Genomic DNA, 15,133 nt, shown 5'->3' with positions numbered 1-15,133 from the left:
TAGGTGGTGGTGGGAGGATGTATGGGACAGGTCTTGCATCTAGGTCTATTACAGGGGCAAGAACCATGAGATAAGGGGTTGGAAGTAAGGATGGACGAGTATATTGTGTAGGCTCGGTGGATGGCAGAATACCACTGTGGGAGGGGTGGAAAGTATAGTGAGCTGACATTTCTCATTTCAGGGCACGAGAGGTAGTCGAAACCCTGGCGGAGAATGTAATTCAGTTGCTTCCGTCCTGGGTGGTACTGAATTATGAGGGAAATGCTCCTCTGTGTTGACGGTGCGACTTGGGGAGGTGGTGGGAAACTGGAAAGATAAGGCATGGGAGATTTTTTTTGTATTTGAAGTAATTGTTTTCATTTCCATGGGCAATTTAGTATACAGTTTCACCCCCTGAAAGATAATGCTGTTTTGAGTTTTTTTAGTTTGTTTTTCCTTGGTAAATGTAAGTCCAAATTGGCTCCTGTTCCATGATTATGTATAGAATTATTATTGAAATACTTCCTAATGTTTTCCTGATCTGCACAAAAGATTCGTAGATGTACTCACTTGGTGCAGTAAGGATACTTTGTTTTTTAAACAGTTCTTTACAATGAACATGAGATACTCAGTCATTTCTGCAGTTTAAAAATTGTGTCAGTGTTTTGTGCCCCAAGAAAAGAATCATCAGCTAAGAATTGAGTGTACATAGAAATAGTATGTCACCACAGCAGATTTGCTTTTACAAACTGATGATAGAATCGTAAGAACATAAGATGCTGATATCATTCTTTTTGTCAGTGTCTTTGTGTGTTTTTTTCATATTAATTGACAATCCATATTTATACCGCAAAACTTTTTGTCTCATAAGACTCTATAGATTTATCATCTATGCTTAATGTGGCAGAGTTGTTTTCCCTCGTTACACTGAAGTGAGTACTATTTGTTTTAATGTTAAATGTTAATTTAATATATGCTGCCCAATCATAAACAGCCTTAATGGTTTCATTGCTTTCTGTAACTAGGGTGTGTGTGTTATCGGAATAGAGAACGTTTTCTTCATGTCTAATACTATATGGGAAGTCATTGATATACAGTATATTAAGAACAGAATTTGACCAAATATGCTACCCTGAGGGACAACTGTATGTTTCTTGCCTGACAGGTTTAGAAAAAAATTGACCATGAGCAGAATTATCTCCACCATTTGCATTCTGTTTTCCAGGTAAGACTGGAACCACTCGTTTGCTATTCCTCATACACGTAATGCTTCTAGCTGGTTTAGTTGTCTTTTATGGTCAGGATTTCAGAATCCGTGGACAAGTCTTTGAATATGCCTGTAACACCGTTATATTAGTCAAGAGCTTCAAGTACCACTTCTGTGAAATCCATAATGGCCGATATTGTACTACTTCCACTTCAGAAACCAAACTGTACTTCTTCAAAAAGTTTGTATTTATTCGTGAAACTCGTAGCTTATCTTTCATGGTTGATTCAATTTTTTTCTGCAGACAGTAGGGAAGTTGGCTTGTAGTTTTCAGCACTGTCTGCATCACCTTTCTTTGGTGAGAGCATAACTGATGCGTGCTTCAGTCACTGTGCTAAAATATTTTAACTAACACTCATTAATGAGTTTTTTTATGCTGTTTATGCATACCTTCAGAACAGAAACTGGACCCTCATCTATACTGGATGATTTCTTATTTTTGATTTTCTTTACCATCTTCATGATTTCAAGCTTGTTTTTGGGAAACATCATCGTTGTGCGTGTGTTTTGGGAAACTTTTTTACAACTTTCTGGAGTACCAGAGAAAAATTCATTTAGAAAATCTTACAGTCCCTGAAGTTCAGCCACTCTTCTCTTGTTTCGCTCTTTCTCTTCCTTCTCATTTTCCAAGTGATACTTTTGTGGTAATTGTCACTTACACGTGTCAGTAGTTTCATCTTTTGTTCCATAATTTTCACGTCATCTGCACATGAATTCAGTCGAATTCTGCCAGACTTTTTATTGAAAAAATTAACAATAATTTTGTTAGAGATATGGGCTCTTATCTTCACAGGCATTAGCTGTATGTTGCATAACATTTGCATTTCATACAACTCTAAACCATCTTTTGTTTAGATTACAATTAATAGGGCAAGAAGTGAGCTGTGATCTTCATTTAGTATCAAGTCTCTGTATTGTTCACTTACAATCAAAGTCCTGTGAATATTAGTGGTTAACGTCTGTCATAGGGATAATCATAATGATAATGGTTAGCCATCATCATCCTCTAATGTCATCAAAATGTCAGGTGTGTACCTGTTTTGTGTGGATGTCTGTGTGTGTTGCACAGTGTTGTGTCATGTTTGTTCTGCTCTTATGAGTTTCAAATGACAGGAGGAAAACAGTGGTTACACATACTCTGTTCCTCTTTAATAGTACCAAGAGGGTTGACAAGCTTTCTATCCATATCAAAAGGACTGATCATCATCAACAGTATCACATGGAGGTTACTGGTTTAATCTAGATCATTAAATTTTCTGTAAGTTGTGCTCTGCGGCTTTTATGAAATACATTTTCATGCACATCCCCACTTCTGCTTTCCTTTCCAGTCAAATTATGGTGACAAAAACATGTCTGACCACCCGTTTTCAGGCGCATTATATCCAGGAAAAGCACTACCAAGTTAACAACTTTTCTAGATTTTTAGAAGTATCGAAATATTACTCTTCCTTCATTTATTCTGTTAGTGGGGAAACATTTATTTGACTAGGAGCCATACCCACTGTTTTGTCTCTCACTTGCTTGATATAAAGAAATGGTCTGTAAATTTTCTTAGTGTAATTAATTCATTTTCTGTTTCTATTACCAAGGTCACTAAACTATCATATTATTTTAGCTGTAGGCTCTCTGATGTACATTATTCTTTCTACCAGAGCAATCTGTTTATGGGTGCTTGTTAGGAGAGATGATGTGTTTTGGTCTTCATTAATAAACTGTGCGGAAGTATAATGGGCTCAGTATAAAATATTTTCTTTCCTATCTCACAGGTAAGGGTCTAACAAATTTTTCATGGTGATTCATTCAACAGATATGATCATCTAGGTAAGTGCTCCTAATAGCCAATTGTATCTCCCAGCCTTCTTCTTCTATCATACACGGCCAACAGAATTGTACTGTACCAAAATTGTATCCTGAATGTAATAGGCAAACAAAAAGACTATAGTTTTGCACCATAAAAGTATTCATTGATTAGCTTTGATGTTGATTTGCCATAGAGATGGTTCTTGTTATTTATATTATTAGAGCTGTACTTGCAAATGAAAATGTTGAAAAGTTATTTTTACCAAGGACAGTAAGAATATATTCATTCATACAAATATTACAAGAAAACAATGAGAGAGAAAAGTTGTGGATTTGTTGAACTGAAGTCATAACATATACTTTCATGGTATTTGAGTTCAGAATAGCAAAGCCTAGAATTGGAGTCTGTTATGACATAGCACAGATCGTAATTGATAAATAGGACAGTACATGGATATGTTGCTTACATGAGATGTGTGAGATAGTAAAACAGATTTCCAAATATAGTTGGCTTTTATTAATTATCCTCTTGAAGTGTGGATCATTTCAACTTCTATTATGTATTAATTCCACCATCCCAGTACTCCTCCACACAGTTATGATGCATGGAAGATCCCCAGAGAGTGGTAACATTTGACTCTTAAAAATTCTAACTGCAAGTCTTGTTGTTAAATGCTTCTGATTGTAGAGATGTTCAAACAACAACATTGTACTGGTACTCTTTAATTACATCAATACAAGTGTCCCAAACCATGGTATACCATTCATAAAAAACAAATATGCCTGAAATACATGCCATAACGGGAATATCATGACAACATTTGTTGGCTTCAACAACTCACAAACAAACTGCCATCTTTTAGCCTAACCTACACACCTCTGGATATGCTACAGAACAATATAGAAGCAAGATAAATGTTGTCAGTTCTCTGTTATACATCTGTATTTGTGTGTACGGTGCCATGTGTGACAACATAATTATGCCAAGGGTCAGAGATGTAGTTCGGTATCCACTGGTTCAACACATCCTCTCATCTGTATTCAATAACTGAAAGATGCTATTGGCAATGTGACAAGTAACAATGTTCCAGTCTTAAGAGGGTTCTTACTCCATGTAGCTAATTGTGTTACTATAACAGTTATCACTGCTTTCATATAAGTATTAAGTAAGAACAGCAAACAAACTGAAGCTACTTAATATAACTGAAAGAGTAGCAGCTTTTTGTCCAAAGTACAAGGCGTACAAAAAGTCCGGGAACACTTTCAATTATTTATTGCACAAGAGCTAAACATTGTACAGATGTCATACATATTGCATATTGAAGAGAAACTCGAAGTATTTTTAACAAACATTCGATATGTGAACCATGAGTGACCCGGCAGACGTCAATATGGTAATCTAATTCTTGCCATACCCGTCCCAGCATGGTATCATCAACCGTGGCAGTCGCTTCCCATATTCTCTCCCAGAGCTCTGCTACATCACGTGGTAGAGGCGGTACGTACACCAGATCTTTAATGTGTCCCCACAGAAAAAAGTCACACAGAGTGAGATCTGGTGATTGAGGAGGCCATTTCATGAAACAGCTTTCCCCTTCTGTAGCACGGCTGATCCATCGATGCGGCAGCTCCGTGTTCAGGTACCCATGAACTTCAGATGAAAATGGGGTGGAGCCCCATCCTACTGAAAGATGAACAGAGTGTCCAATTGCATTTGAGGCATAAGCCATTGCTGCAACATGTCCAAGCAGAAATATCCAGTGACTGAAATGATAATTAAATCAAGACCCTAAGCTGCCGACAGGCGTTGATATACATCAACAGGGACTGTTGAAAATGTTTGCCCCGACCGGGACTCGAACCCTGTTGGCAGCTTAGGGTCGTGATTTAATTATCATTTCATTCTAGCGAGCTGCACGGTCACCGATGGTATTTATTCTTTGGGACGTGTCCAAAAGAACAGATACCATCTTCATATAGTTAAGGCTAAGCAGCCATTGACCACCTCCTGTGCGGATGCGCACGCATTGCCCGAACTCTTACGGGACTTGGACAGATTGTTAGCCACGGGTAATGAGTGTAATGGGCAGGGGCACTACAAATGTAGTGTTTGGACATTAAGTTGGGAATGTGGGTCTCACGGGGAGCGTGCAAGGGATAAGCCCTGCAGTCGCACATCATCTGTGCTTTCAGTGGCTCAGATGGATAAAGCGTCTGCCATGTAAGCAGGAGATCCCAGGTTCAAGTCCCAGTCAGGGCACACATTTTCAACTGTCCCTGTTGATGTATTTCAATGCCAGTTGGCAGCTTAGGGTCTTGAATTAATTATCATTTCATTCTAGAGAGCTACACGGTCGCCGATGGTATCTGTTCTTTCAGACTTGTCCGAAAGAACAGATACCATCTTCATATATCCATTGTCAGTGCTCTCGGCGAAGAGGAATGGCCCGTACAGTTTTCGACATGACAAGGCACAAAAAATATTTACCTATGGGCAATCACGCTCAAATTCAAGGCCTTCATGTGGATGCTTTGTACCCCAAATTTGACAATCATGCCTGTTCACTTTGTCATTAGAGTGAAAAGTGGCTTTGTTGCTAAAAGCTTAAGTACTCAAAAATGCCATCCCCATCCTCATTCAATTGTTGCAACTGCAAACAAAACTCAAAACCCTTGTCTTTGTCGTCGACATTGAGCTTCTGCACTAGCTCCAATTTGAATGGTTTCATAGATAGCTTTTGTCGCAGGACTTTCCACACTGTCCTTGGAGCCATTTGAAGTTCACGGGACACACGATGCACCGATTTCCTTGGACTCCTTATGCATGTCTCTCGTATGCGCTCCACATTCACTTCACTCACACTGGGACATCCACTTCTCTTTGCTAGGCACAAGCAACCCGTCGTAACGAATCTGTTGTGCTTATTGTAAATGGCCTTCCTTGTTAGTGGCTTTTTACTGTACTTGGTTCTAAACATCCATTGTAGCACACTTGTTTTTGTCGAATTCCAACACACAGAAATCTCGCTCCACACCTGAACTCGCCATGTTTGCGGCTAGCGCTAACTATCGGCAAATTATCAAACTACGCTGTGGCGGCATACATGAGGGGAAAAAAAAACTTTCAGAGTTTCTCTTCAACATGACATATGTATGATATCTTGCAACGTTTGGTTCTTGTGCAAAAAATAATTGAAAGTGTTATCGGACTTTATGTACACCCAGTATTGTCATTCCCGTCAGTTACATTCATGTTGATTTGTAGCAGTTAAATTGGTAACTATTTATAGAGCCTAGAGAACTACTATCTGACTGCTATGTCTACTCTATTCAGTAACTCATTAAATATACCTAAAGATTTTCCATTGTAATGTGATCAACAGAACATGATAAAAGAATGAATAGAATTTTAAGTTTAATCAGCTTAAAGTAGAAAGGGTATTAAAGAAAGGAGAGACAAAGAAAATAGAAGGTTAAAAAAATGACAGCAATAAAAATGCTACAGCTAACAGCACAAAATAAGTAGATATACAAGAGAAAGATATGGAAAAATATAATTACTGTCAAATATGTTGTGGAACATGCTACTTTTCAGTTTCAACTTGTGGCAGAAAATGACGGACAGCATACTGAACATGTCTTGCACCAGTCTCACAACTATTAGAAACCAATGCCATATCACTTTTTATGCAGTTTTTGGCTCTAGGACAAATAAAAATGTTACTTTGCCTTTTTATGCAGGTTTTGGCCTAAGGACAGAAAAAAAGATTTTTCCCATCCAGTGTGGCGCAACCTTGCATTGGTGGGTGGGCTTGCCTAACTGCCAGTGCCACAACTGTTGAGTGCTGAGCTTGTGCAGTTGTGCACAATGAAAGGTACAAATGGTGTAATGTGCAACTCAAACCATAGCCATGGCATTGTGATTCATCTGTCATTAGTAGCCAATACCATTTGCATTAATTTGCTTACCACACCATATAGTGGTAAAATTTTTGTTAAAAACTTTTTTTTTTTTTGTTCCATGACACTTTGCCTACATCAATAATATGCTGTTCATATTTTGTGTCATTCTTCTTTCTACAGTATTCTGAAACTGGAACTTTAATTATGGACACCCTGTATAACTTTGTCTACTTTCCTTATGTCTGCAAGACTGCTGTGTAAATTAATGCAAGCTATTGGTATTCATTATTATTTTGCATTACCTACATATCTGGTTACTTTTGATTATCTGTAACCATTATTACTTAAAAATCTGTGTTTCTGTATCAGTGATAAATTTTGTTTATTCTGTATAAGACTTGCAACACAATACATCTAATATCATCGTAAAATGTGATCTGTGGCCAAAAATAAACTAAATTAAACTCTAATTGTACCCACAAAATAGCTATCATACAAAATTTTAAGTAGTTTCTTGAGCATTGCTCATCAATTTGGATTCTTTATCATATAGAGCAACATAACGAGAATAAGAAAAACAACATGTTTCATCATCAGTTTGTTTAGTAAGCATGGGCGCATCATGCTGATGCGTATCCAAATCCAGTGGCCAATGCTACACAAGAGAAATCGTACATCACAGTCAGATGTGTATTAAAATTCTGAGAACACCCTTAACAAGGAGAGCTAGGAAACACATTATTGCCTGCCACATAATTATATCTCACAAAATGAATGTGACAGTAAAGTCAAAGAGATTACTGACAGTCATGCTTCCTGTCTACCATTTTGAATGGGACATAGAAAAAGAGGGCAGATGATGGTAGATCACTTAAGTATCCTGCATTACATATCATAAGGTGCCTAGTGAAATTTGTAGATGGCAGACATAATACTAATTTTCTTTACAAATGTTATACAATGTATGTGAATAAACAAAAGCTCCTACATCATTTGACTGTACCATACAAAATCAATCATTAAGCTTATTCATGGGACATTTTTGGGGAATGTAATGGATTTACTAAGGATAGTGCGTACAAAACTTCCACTGACCAATATTTGTTGGTTTAATCACAAATATATGCAGTGGTGGCTGTTGTGTAAGATTGCATGAACACCATAACTTTTGACACATTTCCGATTTATTGGTTATTTCTCTTGGAATGCTGTTCAATATATGTAGCTGTGGAATCTGAAATACAGAACACTAAATCTATCATGCTATGCTGCATTGCTACTGATTACATGAAACTTGGCATCAGGGTAGCGAGCACACTTTCAGTTGTGCACGTTTTAAGGAGCTTCTGCACATGCGCAACTGGCGTGATGTAATTGCCTTATGGATTTGATAAATAATGTGCAAGGTTCACAGCATGTACGACTAGTACTTACCATTCAATACTACCAGGTGGTAGCACACTGCAGCAGACTTTTATCCGTGTTCACTTGCCATAAATCCCACTAGATGGTAGCACACTCCTCACATATGCCAATTCACTCACTATACAGTAAAATTAGGTCGGACATCAAAATATGTTGTAGTTATACTGACAGTGAAACCTAATTTGTGGGATTCTGAATGATGCACAGTATATTAATTTTTGGATTTTATCATACAGTAATGTATTTGAGGCCCTGAAAACATCATCATCAATTTTGAGACTGTAACATTTCTTCATGCTTCTGATATCTGTTGATCTTATGGTGGGTCAGGTGTATCATTGACTCAGTATCAGGGGTGGGCATAAAATGTTAATTGGATCCTTCCATTGCCGACCAGACTCATCTCCTGATGTAAGTGAAACCTGTAAGAGAAATCATCAGTTCACTTGTATGTAAGTTCCCCCGTCATAATGAAATCATCGGTGGAGCCCATCTATCCAACAATTAATTGGAAAAATTACGCTTTAGTTGGTGGTGGGCATGATATAGACTATCTGTGAAACTTTATTAAATGCCTTCGCTGAAAACTACCTAGAACAGTTAGTTTGGAACCCCATTCATGATGGAAATATATTGGATCTAATGACAACAAATACATCTGACCTCTTTGAGGATGTCCACATCGAAACAGGTATCAGTGACCATGACACGGTTGTGGCAACAATGATTACCAAAGTATGAAGTACAACTAAACCAAATAGAAAGATATACGAGGGTCGGTCAAAAAGTAATGCCTCCCATTTTTTTTTCTACTTAAAGAAATTAAGTTAAGTGAAAAATTTGAATTTGGCGCCATTCCTCAAACCTTCTTCTGCAATCCACTGCAGTAGTAACTTTCTGTGTCAACAGGTGGCAGCACAGCAGAAGTTTGTAAGATGGCCGACATCGATGTTCGTTTGAGACAGCGTTGTGTGATTGAATTCTTGAATGCAGAAGGTGAAACGCCCATACGCATTCATGAAAGACTGAAGAAGGTGTATGGTGTTGTGACAGTGGATGTCAGCACTGTTAGACGATGGGTTCGTCGTTGTAAGGAAGCTGAAGGGCAAACACCGTTGACTGATGAAAAGCGGAGCGGCAGGCCGGTGAGTGCAGTGACTCCACACAACATTCAGCAAGTTGATGACATCATTCGTGGTGACCGTCGGGTGACTGCAGATGAAGTGTGTCGCATTATTTCTCTTAGTAAAGGCAGTGTGATCACGATTATTAAACAATTGGGGTACTCAAAAGTTTGTGCACGGTGGGTTCCAAGAATGTTAACCGATCAGAATAAAGAGGCAAGGAAAACAATAGCCTCCCAACACTTGCAGCGCTTCCGTTTGGAGGGAGATGAGTTTCTGAAAAAAATTGTGACCGGGGACGAAACATGGGTGCATTTTTTTGAACCCGAATCAAAGAGGCAGTCAATGGAGTGGCGTCACACAAGCTCGCCGAGGAAGAAAAAATTCAAAACTGTGCGATCGGCAGGGAACGTTATGGCAACAGTTTTCTGGGATACAGAGGGTGTGATTCTGGTTGATTTTTTGGAGCAGGGATGCACAATAAATTCTGTTCAATACGTCACAACCCTCAACAAACTTAAAGCACGTCTTCAGCGAGTTCGCCCAACAAAATCAATGGCAGATGTTCTTCTTTTGCATGACAATGCAAGACCACACACCAGTCGTCACACCTCTGACGAGATTGTCAAAATTGGATGGGAAGTTTTGCCTCATCCCCCATACAGCCCTGACCTGGCACCATCAGACTTCCATCTGTTCGGGCCACTAAAAGAAGCTCATCATGGGATTCATTTTGAAGATGAGGAGGCCGTCAAAACATCCGTGCGTCAATGGCTTAGGAAGCAGAGCTGTGATTTTTACCGTGCTGGGATACATGCCCTTGTTCAAAGATGGACCAAAACTGTAGAGATGGGCGGAGATTACATTGAAAAATGACAAAATGATCCTCAATGTTGTGGTTTTCAACCTATGTAATTGCATTTAAATTTCCTGACAATTAAACGTAGAAAAAAAAAATAGGAGGCATTACTTTTTGACTGACCCTCGTATATGTTCAGTAAACTAGATAAAAAAATCAGTAGTGTCATATGTCAATGAGGAACTTTAATTTTCACCACACGGCAGGAGCATGCAGAGGAACTCTGGCTCAAGTTTAAAAGAATAATTGACTATGTACCTAGCAGAACCATTCATGGTATACAGTCACTCTAAAGAAACTTCTAATGTTGGGCTATAATCAGAGAGATGCTGAATGAAACGTGTTTGGCTGACAAGAGAGCAATTCATGATGCCTTCAATGACTACTGTAGCAGAATATTGTAGGGTGATCTTTCACAAAAACCAAACAAATTCTGGTTGCATGTAAAGGCTGTTAGTGGCACCAAAGTTGTGTCCAGTGCCTAGCGAATGAGACAGGAATTTAAATTGAGGATAGCAAAGCAAAAGCTGAAATACTTAACTCTGTTTTCAAATGTTCCTTTACAAAGGAAAAACTAGGAGAATTGCCCCAATTTAATCATAACACCACTGAGAAAATGAACGAAATAAGCTTTGGTGTCAGTGGTGTTAAGAAACAGCTGAAATCATTAAAATTAAACAAAGCTCCAGGCCCTGATGGAATCCCTGTGATATTCTATACTGACTTTGCAGCTGAGTTAGCCCTTCTTCTAACTATGATCTATCGTAGATCCCTCAAACAAAAAACCGTGCCCAGTTCTTGGAAAAAGACACAGATCACACTCATCTACAGGAAGGGTAGTAGAAGTGATACAGGAAACTCCCATCCAATATCCTTGAAATCGATTTGTTGTAGAATCTTAGAACATATTATGAGCTCAAACATCGTGAGGTATGTTGAACAGAATAAACTCCTCAGTGCCAACCAGCATGGATTCCGAAAGCATCAATCATGTAAAACCCAACTTGCACATTTGTCACAGGATATACTGAAAGCTTTGGCTCAAGGCAACCAGGTAAATGCAGTATTTCCTGATTTCCAAAAAGCATTGGACTCAGTCCCGCACCTACGCTTATTGTCAAAAGCACGATCATGTTGGGGTATAGAGTGAAATTTGTGGCTGCATTGAGGACTTTTTTAAGGGTGAGACACAGCATGTTCCCTTGGGTGGACAGTCATTGTCAGGTCTTTGTTTTGTTTTAGGACGAAAAAAACATCTAGGGTCATACGCACCCATGTCAAAACTGTGAAACATGAAGATAAAGAGAGGAGTTACAAACAACTACACATCAATCCCAATCAAAGGAAGAGAAGACAGCTAAAAACAGGGATACAGAGAAAGGCCTATAAAATATGCCATAGAGAAACGGAGGTCCAGAACTAAAAATTAAATGGCCTGCACCATATTGCTACGGATAAACAGTAAAACTCGATCGACAGCCTGCATGTTGTCCACTAAAATGGCCAACAACTCAGACGGCAAACCCAAGTGCGAACGTAAACAGCTAAAATGTGGGCATCCAACAGGAAATGGCGCAATGTGCACAAATTGGTAGGGAATGTGCCACTTAACAAATAGCAGTGGCTAAAAAGGCAGTGCCCAATATGCAACCTAGTTAAAATGACCTTGCAGTAGGAGGGCCGAAAGGAGGTCGTCCAAGCTGCTGAGAGAGGCTTAATAACTTGGAGCTTATTCCCATGAAGGGAGGGACCAGTGGTGATGCCAAAGTGACACCACCACCTGACAGATGTAAACACGGAGTTCATTGGAGGGAATATAAGAACTAGTTGGCTGATGTACGAGGACTGCAACCGTGTCCGCAGCCTCTTTTCGTGTCAGACCAACATGACCAGGAACCCACATAAACATCACAGTGACCCCATCAAGAGTGATCAAGTGACAGCTTTCCTGGCCCTGTTGCACTAAGGGATGGGCAGTGTACAGTGCACAGAGGCATTGAAGGGCACTGAAAGTGTCAGAGCAGATGACACAGTTGAAAAGCCTTTGTTGCCAGATGTACTCCATGGCCTTATTCAGGGCAAAGAGCTCTGCTGTAAATACTGAGCAGTGTGCTGGAAGCCGATACTGAAAAACGTCGCCACCAACAATGAACGCACACCCGACACCACAGTCAGCCCGAGAGCCATCAGTGTACGCAAAGGTACTATCGCGAAGTTCCGTGCAAAGGTCATGAAACTTAAGTTGATAAAGTGAGGCTGGAGTTGTGTCCTTAGGAAGCAAATGAAGGTCAAGGTGAACATGGGCCGCCGTACGAAGCCAAGATGGTGAAGGGTTCACATGCACAGGGAAAGTGCAGGTAGCGTGAAGTCAAGCTGCCAGAGCAAGAGCCAAAAGCAAACTCCAGGAAGTAACAGAGAAAAGGGATGTGCCCCATACTGGCAATCAAAGGAGTCATCGAAGGAGGTGGAATAGGGTCGTCAGATGTAGAAGTAACTTCAGGTGTGTACCAGTGAAGTGTGTTGGGGCCCTTGCTGTTCATATTGTATATTAATGATTTGTAGACAATATGAATAGTAAAATCAGGCTTTTCGCGTTTCTACAATGGAAGTACTATCTGAGAGAAGCTGTACAAATATTCAGTCAGGTCTTGATAAGATTTCAATGTGGTGCAGAGATTGGCAACTTCTCTAAATGTTCAGAAATGTAAAACTGCGCACTTCACAAAACAAAAAAATGTAGTAACCCTTGATTATAATATCTATGAGTCAATGTTGGAATTGGCCAACTCGTACAAATATGTGGGTGTAACACTTTGTAGGGATATGAAATGGGATGATCACATAGGTTCAGTCATGGGTAAAGTAGGTGGTATACTGTGATTTATTGGTAGAATACTGGGGAAGTGCAATTAGTCTACAAAGCAGCTTGCTTACAAATCACTCGTGCAACCACTTTGAGAATATTGCTCAAGTGTGTCGGACCCATACCAGATAGTACTAACAGGGGATATTGGACGTATACAGAGAAGGGCAGCATGAATGGTCAGAGATTTGCATAATCCATGAGAGTGTGTCACAGAGATACTGAAGAAACAGAACTGGAAAATCTTGAAGATAGACGTAAACTATCCCAAGAAAGACTATTAACAAAGTTTCAAGAACAGGCTTTAAATAATTACTCTAGGAATGTACTACAGCCCCCTACGTATTGATCACAAAGGGATCATGCAGATAAGATTAGAATAATTACTGCACGCACAAAGGCAGGCATTCTAACAATCATTCTTCCAGCACTCCATAGGTGAAAGGAACAGGAGGAAACTCTAATAACTGGTACAATGGGACATACCCTCTGTCATGCACCTCACAGTGGTTTGCAGGGTGTAGATGTGGATTGTATATATGTACATTCACAAAAAGTTGTCTATTTATTTTTATTTATTTCATGTTCTGTAGATCCTGGAAGCAAGTGAATTGCAAGGATATGGAACGTGTCAAATTGTACATAGTTCAAGCATAACTTGTATAAATACGTACAATAAAGATACAATGCAAATATAATCAATAGATAACAGCACAATCAATAAACAGACAATTGTTTTTCACATATGTATATATATACGAAAGTGCTGGCAGGTTGATATACACACAAACATACACACAAAATTCAAGCTTTCGCAACCAACGGATGCTTCATCAGGAAAGAGGGAAGGAGAGGGAAAGACGAAAGGATGTGGGTTTTAAGGGAGAGGGTAAAGAGTCATTCCAATCCAGGGACTTACCTTACGGGGAAAAAAGGACAGGTATACACTCGCGCGCGCGCGCGCGCGCGCCCACACACACACACACACACACACACACACACACACACACACATATATATATATATATATATATATATATATATATATATATATATATATATATATATCCATCCGCACATACACAGTCACAAGCACACAGTCACTAACAGAAAGTTTTTGTTTCACATGTTAAGGATGAGTAATATATACAGGAATCAAGATAAGTTCACTATTCCAAGGGAAATACAGAAATACCAATAAACAATTTTCATATGCCTATTCAAAACAAAATTAATTACACTATTTATACAACACTTGCAAGTTTAGTGATTATATACATTTTCTTTCACATATTCATCAATTGTGTAAAAAGGTACTCCTTGAGAGTTTGTTTGAATGCTGGCAATCTATTGTTAAGGCATTTGATGTGTGGTGGGAGAGCATTAAACAGCTTAATACTGGAGTAGTAAGCTCCTTTTTGAACCATAGTGAGACTTTTCAATTCAATGTGCAGACTGTTTTTGGTCCTTGTGTTATAGTCATGAAATTGGCTGTTATCTTTGTAGATAGAAGGGTTATTACAGACAAGGGTCAACAAAGAAAAGATGTACTGTGAGGCAGTGGTAAGGATCCCAATCTTTCGAAACAAGCATCTACAAGAGTGTCTGTGATGGACACCACTCATTATTCTGATGGCATTTTTTTGTGCAGGGAAAATTTTCTTTGTGAAAGGTTGGTTCCCCCAGAATATAATAGCATATGACATTAATGAATGAAAATAGCCGAAGTAAGTAGCCTTAATGATATCTACATCAGCCACTGAAGCAATAACCCATAGTGCAAATATTGCTGAGCTAAGTGTTTTGTAAAGATGAAGAATGTGTGTCAACCAATTACATTTGCTGTCTATATAAGCACCCAGGAATTTTGTAACCTCAACTTTTTGTATTGCTTGAAATCTACACTTATTGTT

The 15,133-nt window shown here is 39.0% G+C and overlaps 1 long non-coding RNA gene across 2 annotated transcripts in view; it reads right to left on the bottom strand.

Annotated features, from left to right (window-relative positions):
* The window catches only part of LOC126485841 (uncharacterized), a 95,825-nt gene that overhangs the window by 66,065 nt on the left and 14,627 nt on the right, over positions 1-15,133 (bottom strand). For both annotated transcript variants that reach the window (XR_007588083.1, XR_007588082.1), the window contains exon 2: positions 8,384-8,796. This is a non-coding gene — a long non-coding RNA (uncharacterized LOC126485841). The remainder of the gene's footprint in view (positions 1-8,383; positions 8,797-15,133) is intronic.

The sequence above is a fragment of the Schistocerca serialis genome, chromosome 1, assembly GCF_023864345.2.
Source record: "Schistocerca serialis cubense isolate TAMUIC-IGC-003099 chromosome 1, iqSchSeri2.2, whole genome shotgun sequence".
Taxonomy (NCBI): Eukaryota; Metazoa; Arthropoda; class Insecta; order Orthoptera; family Acrididae; genus Schistocerca; species Schistocerca serialis.
Note: the sequence above shows the minus strand (reverse complement) of the source record. Positions and strands in the feature narration are given on the sequence as shown.